The following is a 14,870-nucleotide window of genomic DNA, read 5'->3' as shown; positions in this document are numbered from 1 at the left end:
ACTAAAATCCCCACAACAATTTTTTTGTTCTTATGAGACTGCATGGATTCGAAGGACGTTTATAATGCCTAATAATGCTCTAGGAAGTTAGCCAAGAATTCCACCATCACCTAGGAGTCTCAAAACCTTGAGAACTTTTCTCCTGGTGTGTTTAAGCGTATTCAAGCTCACTCTGCACAAGGAATGGTCTGGCTTATGTTGACATTTCTGTCTTCCCCCAGCTCCTCCCCTAAGTCATACTGCAGTTTCTTTTCAGGGTCATACACGATTCCAGCAGCCTTTTTGGTGTGGGGAAGATAGCCCTACATGCTTCCCTCAGCTCTCACGGCTCTAATAAGAGACAATCCCTACAGCATAGTACAGTTTCTCAGCAGGATAAAAGCTAGTTTCTATAAGATAATATTTCTCTCTTGAGAAAGTATAGTTTGTAACCCTGGCACTATCAAATTTCCAGGTCATCTTTGCTTGCTGGGAAAAAGAATCCTTATGAAGAGAAGTTGCTCCCTGTAGGGAGAAGAAGGCAACGATCGCCACCCGAAATGACCCTGTGTCCTGGAAGGATGGCTACAATGGCCACAGGGAGGCTGCTGAGTTGTTGGGCAGAAGAGGTTTGGGTGACCACAGAAGGGAAGATCCCTTAAACGGAGTGACTTTCGTGGCCCTTCTGTAAAGCTTTCGCAAACTGGCCACCGCGGTCATCAACCACGCTCTGATCATTTCCAAGTTGCTGAAGTAGCTCAGCGGATTAATAGGACATAGCATTGGCTTTCTCAAATGCACACCTACAGAATCATTTAATGCCATTTTCAAGGGCACAAGCAAAGAGATCTGAGAGCTCTGCAAGTGAACAGAGAATAACAACATAAAACCATCACTACCACCAAACTGGGAAAACACTTCATGGGAGAACTCGTGCCTTCCATTGCCCTTGCCCTGTGCACTCTCCACTCAAACTCTGCTTTCCCATTCCTACTTCACTGGGTCCCCACCTCAGAAACGGAGGAGGGAGCTGTGCTAAGGAAAGGTCCATGTCTCCCTAACACAAACTCTCTCCTCTTAAAGTACCTGCATGCTCATCTCATTGCATTTCTAGCCTTACCCCAGTCAAGAGAACAACTTCTTTGTCACCTTTGGAGTTTATCTTGATTTTTCAAAAATCTAGATAGACCTAGTAAAGGGGGTAAAAAATCACTTGATGTAGAATCATATCCTGGAAAACTGATTCAGGTTGAGATTTCACAACATCGTTATTTGGTCATATTTACCAAGTTTCTTACCTGCTCTATTATCTGCTTTTTCAGATGTGTGCTGTTTTTGATTTTGTTTTTAATTATATATATATATTTTTATTTACTTATGGCTGCATTGGGTCTTCGTTGCTGTGGGCGGGCTTTCTCTAGTTGTGGTGAGTGGGGGCTGCTCTTCGTTGCGTGGGCTTCTCATTGCGGTGGCTTCTCTTGTTGTGGAGCACGGTCTCTAGGTGCGTGGGCTTCAGTAGTTGTGGCACGCGGGCTTCAGTAGTTGTGGCACGTGGGCTTCAGTAGTTGTGGCGCACGGGCTTAGTTGCTCCGCGGCATGTGGGATCTTCCCGGACCAGGGCTCGAACCTGCGTCCCCTGCATTGGCAGGCAGATTCTTAACCACTGCACCACCAGGGAAGTCCCACTGTTTTTGATTTTTAATTGCTCTTATTTACCAAATGTCTTATTCATTATATTATCTGGTTTTTCAGATGTGTTGTCTTTTTAATTTCACTGCTAAGAGAGTCAGCCTAACAAAATCAGTGACTTGCTTAATAATCCAAGAACTGTCAAGCACCCTGTGCAGGTTGAGCTGGCAGCTTCCATGGCAGTGACTGGTTTCTTCATTCTTACAATCAATGCTTTTTACAAGAACTGAAAGAATTTGTCTTCAAAAGGAAATTTTAAATGCTGACAGTTTATTTGATAAGGATCAAATGTTTTTTTGGATCAAATGTTTTTTTTATCAAATGTTTTCAAATATTCGAAAGGACTGTTTCAGTGGTCCTCCCATCATCTTGTAAAATCAAACAAGCAAACAAATAAATCTTTGGAATCTTTTGTAATTTAAAGAAGTTATATTAGTGCTTCAATTTCTGAAAATACCCATGTGGACAAATATATCCTAATATGTCTATGGAAGAAGGTAACAATGGAAAATATTTCCAAAAAGTATATAGTCAATAATAGAGTGCACGGGTATAATACACTTTATAATATTTTGGATGTTTACATTTTGGTATTCTTTTTTTTCACTCATAAACTGGACAGAAAAATATTTTGGCTTTTCTATTCTCTTCTAAGAAAGTCCAAGTTACTTTACTTGTGGCCAAGCACAGAATTAGCTAGACCTTTGTACTAATACCCTTCACCGTACAGACTGAGAGATGCTGTGAGACAAATCATGTCCAACAAAAAAAATCATTACCATATAGAGAAAAAGCCTTAAACTGCAGAGCACATGCCTGTCTATTTGGTTTCCTCCTAAGGCTTTTACTTTCATGATGCACTAGACTGTTTTGGCCAACTATATTATCATTTGAGTTTTAATCAACACTCATAAACTTTATATATATATATGTGCACACAGTATTTTATTTATTTATTTATTATAAATTTGTTTATTTTTGGCAGCATCGGGTCTTTGTTGCTGTGCGTGGGCTTTCTCTAGTTGTGGTGCACAGGCTTCTCATTGCGGTGGCTTCTCTTGTTGTGGAGCAAGGGCTCTAGGCACGCGGGCTTCAGTAGTTGTGGCTCACGGGCTCTAGAGCACAGGCTCAGTAGCTGTGGCACATGCGCTTGGTTGCTCCGCGGCATGTGGGATCTTCCTGGACCAGGGATTGAACCTGTGTCCCCTACACTGGCAAGTGGATTCTTAACCAATGCGCCACCAGGGAAGTCCCAGTATTTTATATATATATGTGTGTGTATATATATATATATATGTGTGTATATATATATATATATATATATATATATGTGTGTATATATATATATATATATATATAATGAATTTACAGGTCCTTACAGGTCCTTTAGGCACCTTTCGTTAACTCTCAACCATTAGCTGTGTGTTCGGTTACCAAGGACATCTTTCAGATTTCTCTGTCTCAAAGCTATTGAAGAACTAACTGTTCTTGCAGCCACAATTATTAAGAAATAACTTCATAAAAGCAATTTTTAACCAGAAGACGATCTATGTATTTATATAACAGATGGATCAAACTATTCCAAGGCTTTTAAATTTTTTCCTTTTAAATTTAAGGCTTCAGATGACCCAGGAGGCTCCATAGAAAGACGAAAAATTGACACACTTTCACGTGTTCACATTTAACTCACTTCAACAAATATTCACCGGGACTAGGTCCTGGGATTCAAAGATGAGTAACAGCTTCTCTTCAAGGAGCTAACAACCTGAGAAGAAATCGGTGAATAGACATCCAGCTGTGTCACAAAATAGTAAGTGTAAATCTATCCATCTGAAGGAAAGTCTCTGAGGGCACATGAGAAGAAATGATTAATTTCCCCTGGAGGATGTGTGGAAAGATGGTAAATTCACTTTACTGGTTGCTTCCCAATATTCAATTTTCCCTTTGGGTGGGATTGTAAGTGATTGACCCCCACTTAGGTTCCAGGGGTGAGTCTTCATAAGTGTCCAGCCACTCAGCACAATCTGAGACCCTTTTCAAGTGTTTAGCTCAAAAATGGATGCTATTATTTTCATTGCCTGTAGAGACTGGTTCAAGGAACCTAAACTGGTCCATTCTGAGTCCACCCTTCCTCCCATTTTCTTTCTATCATGAGTCTCTTTAGTCTCCTTCACTCGTTCCCCTCTTCTCCCAGTCTTCCTGGTTTTGAGGTCCCCATGGTTCAGTCCTTGGTCTTCTCTCCTCTACCTTCTGTTGCTTCCTTGGTGATTCATCCAGTCTTATGGCTTTAAATATTATCTGTGTGGTGACAATGCTGAAAGATGTCTCACCAGTCTAGACTCCTCTCCCAAATGCAGACTCAGATCCCTCTGCTTACTCAACATCTACACCTGAATGTTGGTGGACTTCTAAAATTCAACATGTCCAAAACTCAAGCCTGGATCTTCCTCCCCATACCTGCTCTACCCACAGCCTTTCCCGCCTCAGATAATGGCTTACAAGAAAAACCTGGGAGTCATTCTTGACTCTTCTATCAACTCCCACATCCAATCTGTCAGGAAATTCTGTTATCCCTACATTCATTGTCTCTCCAGAATCCCACTATGTCTCATTACCTTCGCCGCTACCCTGGTCCAACCACTGTCATCTGCCTGGATTACTAGAAGAGGCCCTCACAGGTTTTCCAGATTCCACTCTTGCTCCCTTGCAATCTACTTTCAGTGCAGCTGCTGGAGAGATCCTCTTTTTCCATAGACTTCATCACCATTTAACATGCTATATGATTTGCATATGTGTGTGTATATACATATATACACGTTTATAACTGTGTGTGTGCATATATATATATATATATAATATACATATATATATATATATATTTAAATGTGTCTTCCCCCATTTGAATGTATGCTCCACAAGGGCAGGAATATTTTATCAGTTTTGTTTACTATTCCAAAAGCCTAGGACAGTGTCTAGCATGCAGCAGGTGCCCAATAAATACTTGTTAAATAAATAAATAAAATAAGGAAATCAGTCTGAGGGCAAATCCAACTCACAAAGGAAAGAACTCAGAAAACTGGACCCAAAGCCCTGATTGAACCATGCCTAAAGTCCACACTGGATTTTTTTCAGTAGCCTAAAGCCACCATTGGATTTTACATTTTAAGCAAGTTTGAGTTCAGTTTTCTATTATTTACCAGCAAAAACATCCTAAGGAATGCAGAAGGTAAGGGAAACTTCAGAGACCTCAAATGAGGAGGGCCTTAAAAGCTGAATAGGCTCTCGTACTCTTTCATAACCTTGACACTCACAAGAGTGGTCTGCATGTCTTATCTGCATTTCCTTATCACCTCTAAATAGGCTTCCACACCTAGCACTGCCTGAAACTGCATGTCACTCAGGTCACCAGGGATCTGCTAATTGGATATTGTTCAACTCTTATCTTGTTTGTCCCTCTGTAGAACTTCTCTCTATAGAATTAGTCTTTTCTCTGCAGAGTTGGTCCCACTTACCTCTCCTCCCATGGCCTCTAGTATGCCATTTTCTCCTGGATTGCCCACTTTCCTTCTGGAAACTCCTTCATACCTCCACAGTGGAGGCTGGACATCTCCTAAAGGTTAGTGTTCTCCAGGGCTGTGTCTATGGACCACATCACCTCTTATTCTACAGTCTGCCTGTGAGGGATCTCGTCCAGTCCCAAGGCTTTCAGAACGCATAGATGATGCGCTGCTCATTCCTACATTTCTACCTCCAGCCCAGACCCCTGGGTACCACACTCACAGATTCTACAACCTAGAAGACAGCTCTTCTTAGGCCTCCCACAGAAATCTTAACCTCAATAAATGGAATTCATTCATTCCACAGTAAACTCCTACCCCGTACTCCCTGCCTATTTGAATGGTCCCACTTACTTCCTCCTTTCCTTTCCCCTACTTCCTGCTGGTTCCCCAGATATTCGTCCCTGAGATGAAAGCAGTTACTTCCTAATTGGCCTCCCAACTTCATATGCCTTTCTCTGCCTTTCCCTCTCCTACTGCCAATCCTGTCGCTAACTGGTGTTTATCTCTCGGGGCAGCATCCCACCAAGAGGCATTTTAGAAATGTTGAGGGGGTATTTTTGTTGTCACAAAGATTGTGGGGCAGTCACACAGGAAGCTAGACACCCCGCGATACCTGGGCAGCCACGTGTCCCATACAACTCTCAAACGTCTCACCAGACAGTCACTAGTGCTGCCAAAGCAATTGCCTATTGAAATAATTTTCTTTTTATTTCCTCTTAATCTTATAATTAAGGCCTTACGTTAATTAAAAAATACATTACGTGTGATAGGTTGTATCATCTATGAATTTTATTTCAGCACGATAAGCATGATGACATGAACTATTTGCTACAAAAGGGCGGCACTCCCCAGAGAGTCTAGAACCTCTGTGATCTGGACCACAGGGCACCATCTGATAGCTCACACTCCTGATGTGATCCGTGTGTGCGTCTGTTTGACTCCCAGTTAAATTTGATTTCAGATAAACAACACACCATATTTTAATATAAGTATGTCTCGTGCAATATTTGGGTTATACTTTAACTAAAAATTGTTCATTGCTTATCTGAAATTCAAATTTAACCAGGTGTCCTGTACTTTTATTTGCTAACTCTGGCAATTCTAGTTTGACCTGCTTGCTTTTTGTTTTTTTTGTCAGTATTCAAAATCAGTATATTTTTATGTTAACATTTGAAATCTTAAGATTTCTTTGGAAAAGCAGAGGTCTCAATCTGGCCTATATGCTTGCCTGGGAACATGAGTGGGGAGATGAGTGGGGATCTCACCCTTTAGATGGGGCCTGATCTGCTCACCAGAGTTCCCTGCAGCCCTCACCCCACGTGCTCAGTGGAGTAGTCAAAGCATTGTCACACGTCCAAGTATTTACTGTTAGTAACTCTTATAGCTAAGAGAAAAGTAAATGTTTCTTTTATTCATTTATTGTATCCACTAAAAATGGAAAAATTAAAGACAGTTTAATAGGGCTACATGTCTCCAAGAAAATGAGAGGAAATATATATATATATATATATATATATATATATATATATATATATATATATATATATATATATATATATATATATATAATTTGGCCATGCCTTGCGGCATGCAGGATCTTAGTTCCCCAACCAGGGATCCAACCCATGCCCCCTGCAGTGGAAGCGCGGAGTCCTAACCACTGGTTAGGACCACTGGAAGTCCCAGAAATACATTTCTTTAAGGATGTGAAGAATTTTCCTATGTGTTTTCTTACCTTTGACCAGCTTTGCTCAAAGGTTTGTAAATATGTAAGTTTGTGATGTTTTCCCTAAACTATTTCCAAATTGATTTAACCAAAATTGCTAATATGATTATGTCATTTCCCTACTAAGTAGAGAAATCCTTCATTAGCTTTCCATTTTCTCAAGGTAAAAGTCTAAACTCTTCTATGTCACCCATAGCCCCTCCCAGCCTCATCTGTCATTCTTCCCACCTGTTCTCACTTAATCCACTTTTGCAAGATTTAAGTCAGTTTCGTATATTCGCTTGTTCTCTCATTCCTTCCTGCACGTCTAGGAAAACCTCTTCTCTCTGCCATTCTTCAAGTCCTAACTTACGCATCACTTCCTTTGAGAAGCCCCTTAACATGACTCATTCCCTGCACCTCCCTCCCCAGCCTCAAAACCTGGGTCAGATCTCCCCCAGAGAGCTGCCGTAATGTGCCCGCCCCACTGTATTATAATTTCCTGTCATCTCTCTGTGTGTCCCACCAGACTGTTAGCCGGCTGAGGTTAGAGACCTGGATTTATTCACCTTTAAAGCCCCAGAGCCTGGCACATAGTAGGAGCTCAATATATGTGGGATCAACAAACAAATGAATGAGGGAAGGGAATTCCAGGCAAAAGGAACAGTAGGAGAAAAGGCACAGAGGCATGATGGTACCTGTCATGTTTGGGAAATAGCAAGAAGTTAGATTAGCTGGTACTGCACTTGATGATGCGGTGGAGGTCAAATAAGTCTGGAAAGGATGTGGCATCAGACTGTAAAGATCTTGAAAAATGAGACTAAGGAGGTTGGATTTTTCTCTACAGGCATTAGAAAGCCAAAGATGGGTTTAAGTAGAGAAAACATGCAAGCAGGTATATATGGCAAACCGGTGATAAAGCAGAGATTCCATATTTTTCTCTATGCTCTTTTCCTTAAGTTAATTTTTTCCCTAACAGTGATTAAATTGGGAAGATAGGGAGAGGGCGAAAGGGAAAGAAAAGAGGATAATGATTTTTTTTTAAAAAGTACAGGAAATAGAGTTGGACATATATGAGGTTTCAATGTTGGCTCTGTGGGAACTGTCTTAATTCATCATGTCTAACACTGTGTCTTGTTCTAGAGATGTTAGGCTGAGGGAAGAATGACAGCCACTCGCCCTGCTCAGAGGGTTGCTAATGTTTAACTAAAATAATGTGTGCCAATCGCCAAGCACAGGGCTGTCCCTAGTAAGGGTTCAAGAACAGCAGCTGTTCCGTGTGGCTCCTATCTGCGTGTCACCTCCAGAGGCTGCTTCCCGGAGGAAAGCAAAGAGGGGCCATTGCAGCAGGGAGAGGAGGTAACAGTTCCTGCTCAGAAGACCCCACATTTGGTATTTACTGATGCCACCTGCTCCCTGCTACAAATTAGGCAACATTTCTCTTGCTTTCCTCCTACCTTATTAGGAGTTATATTTAGGGACCTGAAATAACTGCTGTAGGGCTATTGGTGAGGGAAGGTTTGGCTTCAGGTAAAATTGTGGTGAGTGGACATCACCGGGGGCCTCCTCTCTCATAACTCTCTGGTCCTTGAGGCCTTCTTCACATGATCCTGACACATTGAGACTCTGGGGGAATCTCTTCTCATTCCGCCCCTGAACCGGGTCTCCAATGAGCAGCTGGGGCAATTGTTTCTCCCTAATCTGATCTTTTCTGTCTATATTCTGTTCCCAAGTTCTACAGAGGTGACTGAAGGCAAGCTGACTGATTAATTCCCAAAAAAGGAACAATGGATTAACGTGTGAGCCCTCTCACATCCTAATAAAGGCTCATAAGTCTCTACATAAAGAGGTGGGGTGTTCTCAGGCTTTCAGGCACCAGAAGCCCATGGGAAGGACACAGGGAGCTGAGGAAGGTTTGCAGAGTGAGAACATGTATAAAGTCAGAAGGAGCAGCTCTGCTGATATTTGTTTTATCTTGAGGACTACAGAATTTCCCTTGGCTCTGAAGATGAGGGAAAGAAATGTGAATACCACCAACAGAATACAGATCCCACATTTTGCACAAAAAGAAACTGAGGACCAGGGAGGTTAAGTGGGTTGAACAAGGTCTCTCAGCAGCCGAGGCAGGACCAGAACCCAGGTCTTGCCAACTGCCAGCCCAGGGTTCTTTCTGCCAAGTGCCCAGTTCTAGGAGGCCCTCGGGCCTCAGGGGGGAAGTGGCTGCGCTGGGAGTGGCTCAGACCCAGGAAGGGCAGTGCAGCAGGTTCTTAGGTTGGAGACTTGTCACTTAGCCAAGGCCTCCCTGACAGGTTCTGTCCCACCGGCTGTGTCAGGAATGCAACTCTGACCCATGGGGAAGAGTCCAGGAATACGCGGATAGCTTCTCCCCCGAGCCTGCTGGTGAGGCCCTTGGCATTTTACCCCACTGTGCATATCACCACCAACCAGGGCAGAGTTCATTTGTGAAACTCTGCTTCTGAAAATGATTTTATGAATAGAACTGAGAGGAATGTTTATTTTCTAAAGAGCACAGAGAGGAAGGATCTGGGATCCCTGAGGGATAAATTGAATGAATGAATGAATGAATGAATGAAGACCACTGATGTATTCTGTGTGTCTGTGGCCCTGCAATGCGCTTCCAAAGTTCTCACTGTGAGCTCATCTGCGCTCTATGACTCTAACTTCCTGCTGAGCAGGACTTATCCTTGCTTCTCATGTGAGGACGCGGAGGATCTAAGAGCTGAAGTGACTTGCCCAGTGTCACACCAGGCAAGGGGGTTTTGCCTCAGCCCCCTGACTGCAGTTGAGTGTCCCATTACCCAACAGTTGCCACTGTAGGAGCCTTTTGGTCAATGGATAAGGTCACCCATATAAATTCTTCTCTTTCTTGCCAATTATTTTATGTGTGCCGCATAGACTTACTGAGAGAAAAGATTGTTTCACATAAAACTGTTCCTCCAAATATCTAGCAGAAATGGTGGAAGGGCATCTTCCCTGTAGAATTAGGGAAACTCTCCTTGAAAATGGGCCCAGATGCATTGTGCCCTTTTGATCCCACTCCTTTCCTTAGATTGCCTGGAGTGTTCTGTAGGGTGGACCCTCTCACCTGCGGCTTGTCTGGTGACTCCAGATATGATTATGGTGACTTAATTGGATACTGATCTCCTGCAGTAACTCTCTCTGCTTCACCTGTAGAAAAAGAGAATTGGATGCTCACTCTCTCTCTACACACATGCACACACACACACACACAAACACAGTACATATATACTTTTGTGTACACACATATGTGTGCGTATGTATGTAAAGCATTTTGTGGTAGCCATTAGTGCTGTTCTCCAAATATTTCCAGCTCTCTGCCTCCTGAGCATATTCCTTCCTGGCCCCTTTGTGAGAAGGTGAGGTCATATGACTGATACTGACCAAGGAATTTGATGAGAGGTTTGTCACTTCTAGACTGAGTCTTTTAATGCTGCCATGAAACCCTTAGAGCTCTTTTGCCCTCTGCATGTGACCAACAAAGTCCAAGATGGTGGCTGCTCCATCACCTGGACCCCTGAATGGCTATCATGAGCAGAGCCCCCACCTCGCCAACCAACAGTGGGCATGTAGCATAAATTAGAAATACTTAGTTGTTTCAAGCCCGTGAGAACATGGGGTTGTTTGTTATGCAGTATAAGCAGCCTAGCTGGACTGATACAATTTACAGGGTCAAGCACTTTTTGTGCATATTCTATTTCATCCTCTAAATAAATTTAGGAGGTAGGTACTATTGTCATGCCCATTTTACAGATGAAAATGCCTCGGCTGAGAGAAGTTAATTAACTTGTCTAAGATCAGTGCCTATGGCTAAGACAGTTTTCTATTCCACATTTCTGTGGCTCCAAATCCTGGTTCTTAATTAGCACTTCACCTCTGTTCTCTCTGCCTAGGTACTTTCTGAGCCAGAAGGAAAACAATACTTGATAAACATTCTTCCAGAACACATATTTGCTTCATCACGTCACTTCACACATAACCTCAAATTTCAAATTTGTACTTAAAATCCACATCTTAAAACAAAGAAAATTTGGTTTTTGACAAACTATTAGAACATCATAAATAATAGTTTAATGATTGGCATTCTACCACTTTCTACAAAATATGATCTGGCAGATATAAATCCTTCTCACAGCAAGTGGCCCTCAGCTAAGAAAATTAGTTTTATTAACCAAAAAATCATTCTTAGAATTGATGGCTGTGTAGATGACCTTTGGCCTACTGTAATATAGCAATGTGTCTACCACAGTAAAAATGCCAAAGTAAGACAGGTCCCACAAAAGGCAATAAAGGAACAACATTCCAAAGACAAATGCACTTGAGACACATATGACAGCCACGGGAAGGGGGGAGTAATCAGTTATAAGAAATGACAGTGTTTTGGCAGCCTCAGTTACTTTAACTGACAGGACAAATAAAACTAATGTAAATTATTTCTTTAAAGAGCAAGTCAGAAGAGTTACAAATATAAATCAGAGTTAGTTTTGGACTTTGGTTTAAGTCAGCTGGATATCCCTCCTTTTTCAATGCACTGAGGTTGGCATTTCCCTGTTACAAACATTAAAAGCTTTCTTGTTCTTCTACTAATTTTTCTTTGGTTATTTGATTTAATCTGGGTTTTAGTCTGCTGTTAATCCTCTCAGACTTACTTTGCCCTTCTGATATTCTCTTTGAGGCATATCTTCATCTGGGTGTGCTTATGTTTAAGTGCAAATCCCCCATGAATTTCGTGGGGAATATAGAGGGCAGTCCATAAAAACAGCCATTGTCGTTTTAAGTGCAACCTGTTCTAAAGAGACTGTGTGATATTTTAACTTCTGGACTTTCTAAATCTGGATCCTAAAATACGAACACGACAATGTTTAAGTGCCTATCGGTTCTTTCAGGGAGGCAGAAATGAAAGTCTTGCTGAAGCTAAGTTCACATTTATTCTGTGACCAGAAATTAGAAACCAAACGAACAAAGAAGGAAAATAAATACCCCCTCCTGATGATAATTCTTCACCAAGCGTATCTCACTACTAGAACTGGCATGAGCAGATTCCACCTTATTTGTTGGTCAAAGACAAGGGTATCGGGATTCTTGCTAAAGAACAGGACATAAATCCAAGGGCTTTTGAAGTCTTTAGTGGCTTAATGTTCAAATCTTTGCTTCCTCAAGATGAAGGTTCAAACACAATTTAGGTCAAAGGTTAAAGAAGTCTGCCACTTCAGTGGACAGAGAAGGGTTTTGAAGGTTGCGGCTGAGGCCTGGTGGCCGGGCCAGGCAAGGAAGACAGAGGATAAAGGAGACCCAGCTCCTCCCTCCCTTATCTGCCTCTGGTTTCCTTAAGAACTAATGTCCATTAAATTCCTCTCCCTTAATAAAGAAGAGAAATTCACAACAACCAAAAAAGTAAATCCTGTCTTTGTTCTGGCAAACTAGGTCAGCATCATGTGTTCCTGCTGTCAGTCTTCTGCAGTGTGGGCTCACAATGAGTCACAGGTATTTATGAAACTGTGCTTGATTAAACTTTTCCTTTTTCCCCATCTGAGGGCTCCAGTGTCTCTTAGTCAGAGAGAGATTGAGTTGGCGGATGTTTCTCTCGGAAGACTCCTAAGTGAAGACAGCAGATCTGAGGACTACCTTTGCACCAGCTTGATTTGGAACCGAAGCATCACAAACAGATACGCTGCCTGCCGAGATGCCACTGCCACATAAAAGCAGCTTAGCGGCATGGAAACTTTATTTTTTTTACAACCCGTTTTAATGGGATTGGATTCAGTGCTATAAATTTCCACTAAGTCTGCCTTTTAAAAAAAAAGAAATTCATTCACATTTTCCCCAGACTCTGGTTCTCTCCCCAGACTCATCAATATTGCCATTTAGCACTCTGTGTTGATTCTAAAGCCAAGATAAGGATTTTCTTATATAAGCAGTAAGACAATAGCCGTCTTTGGATATAGTTCCGAGGCATCAAAGAAGAGTAACACAGGCTATAGATGTCAGTGCAAATACAGAAAGCAAATCTCCCCTCCACGAGCAGACGAGGTGGCATTCATGACTTCCATGTGCACAGCCTCAGAAATGGAGACAAGGGTTCCCAGGGCAAGGTTTTTGTAAAGGAGGACTCAATAATCAGTACAAAAGATGATTTCACGTGTGTGGTCCCATTGCTAGAGCCAGGGAATAAGAGCTAGGAATTCTTGGGTCTTGTGATTACATCTACTCTCTGCGCACTGGAGCTTTCGTTATTCTCCACCTCTGTTTTTCATGACTATAAATGAGTATGACTCAGCTATCAGGCAGCGCAAAAAAACGACAGGGGGGACAATATTTTCCCTCCACATTAGTGAGGCTCTCAGAAATACCTTGATGCATACCTTTTCCTGTTCAAATACGTAGAAGACTGTGCCAGGCATGGAGCTGGCGTCCTAGAGTGACCAGATATTCTCCAGGTCACACAGCTGTGACGCCAGGTCCCCACTTCTCTTTTCATGTGTCCCCAAAGCTTCTTGAGCTGTGTTAGAAAGATGCATTGCCATTGGTTAGAAGTGCTTCTGTCTTAAAAGAAAAATTCTAGCCTCAAACTACAGATAAGTCCATTTGAGAGGGAATTAAAGAATAGGGACATGAAGGCAAGCATTGGGTTTAATTATCCGCACCTACACATCACTCTCAGAAGCTGGCCTCCAGCAGGGCTTCACAAGCAGGGCTTCCATGGATCACCCAGGCATGTAGTTAAATGCAGATTCTGATGCAGAATCTCTGGCCCTGAGATTTGGCATTCTAGCAAGGTCCCAGGTGATGTGATGCTGTGGTTCTCTGGACCACACTTTGGGTAGCAAGAGAATAGACTACACTTTTAGTAGCAAAATATAATTTGTGGCTCAAATCCTGGTACCAACAGTTGTCATCACAAGCACCAGTTACTTAATATAACTAAGCTTCAGTTTTTTCTTCTGGAAAAGGGGACTGTTATGAGTATTAACTAAGATGGTATGTTAGAAATCCAGACGAGAACTGATGAAGGTCTGCGAGAAGGTAAAATAGGGGTGGAAATAAGGGGAAATGCTCCTGAGATGTTAAGGAGGTCGAATGAAGAGGATTGACTGAGTGTGGAAAGAGTCGAGGGTGAGCCCCAGATTTCAGTCATGGACATCCAGGTGGGTGGGGTCACACTCACTGAACACAGAAGGTACGTGTGGTGAGTGAGGAGAGGGTTGCACTGGGGAGAAGTGATGGATATAATTCTGCACACTTTGAGTTGTGGGTCTGGGCTGGAGATATAGGTTTGGTAGAGCTCACCGAGGGAAACACTGTGGGGTGACAAGGGAGGAGAAACCGGACAGAACCCTGGCAAACACTCATGTTCAGGGAGTAAGTGGCAGAAGGGAAGCCACAAAAGAGACTGAGAAAGAAGTGTCGGAAAAGCGGGAGTAAAACCAGGAAAGCGTGGTGCCCTTCTGCTGGGCGGTGGGAATGGGAACACTGACAAAGATGGGATGAGTAGAAAAGGAACCATGTTCGGGAGAGAAGATGATAATTGCACACTGGCTACGCTGATTTTGAGATGTGGAACGACGAAGCGTGGGTTTTTGGAAATACAAGATAGATGTACCAGAAGCACTAGGCAAAGACCTTTAGGAGATGGCAACATTTGGACGCAACCATAAAGACCAGAAGGGTGAGGGGGCAGCAGTTAGGGAGGGTGTGGGGGAAAGGAGCCAGAAAATATAGACAGGGAGGCTCAGAGACAGTGTGGCAGCTAGAACACAGGGATTCACAAAGGCGGAGAGGCCAGTTTCATAGTCAATATTCATTTTAAAAATGTAGCAGTTAGAAAAGCTCTAAGAAACCTTCCTCCATGAAAAAGAAAAATTTAAATCTTTTAAGACAGTATCATAAGAGATTGAAAA

This window comes from Eschrichtius robustus, chromosome 1, assembly GCF_028021215.1.
Source record: "Eschrichtius robustus isolate mEscRob2 chromosome 1, mEscRob2.pri, whole genome shotgun sequence".
NCBI classification, from domain to species: domain Eukaryota; kingdom Metazoa; phylum Chordata; class Mammalia; order Artiodactyla; family Eschrichtiidae; genus Eschrichtius; species Eschrichtius robustus.
The sequence above is the reverse complement of the archived record's forward strand: the minus strand, read 5'-3'. Positions refer to the sequence as shown.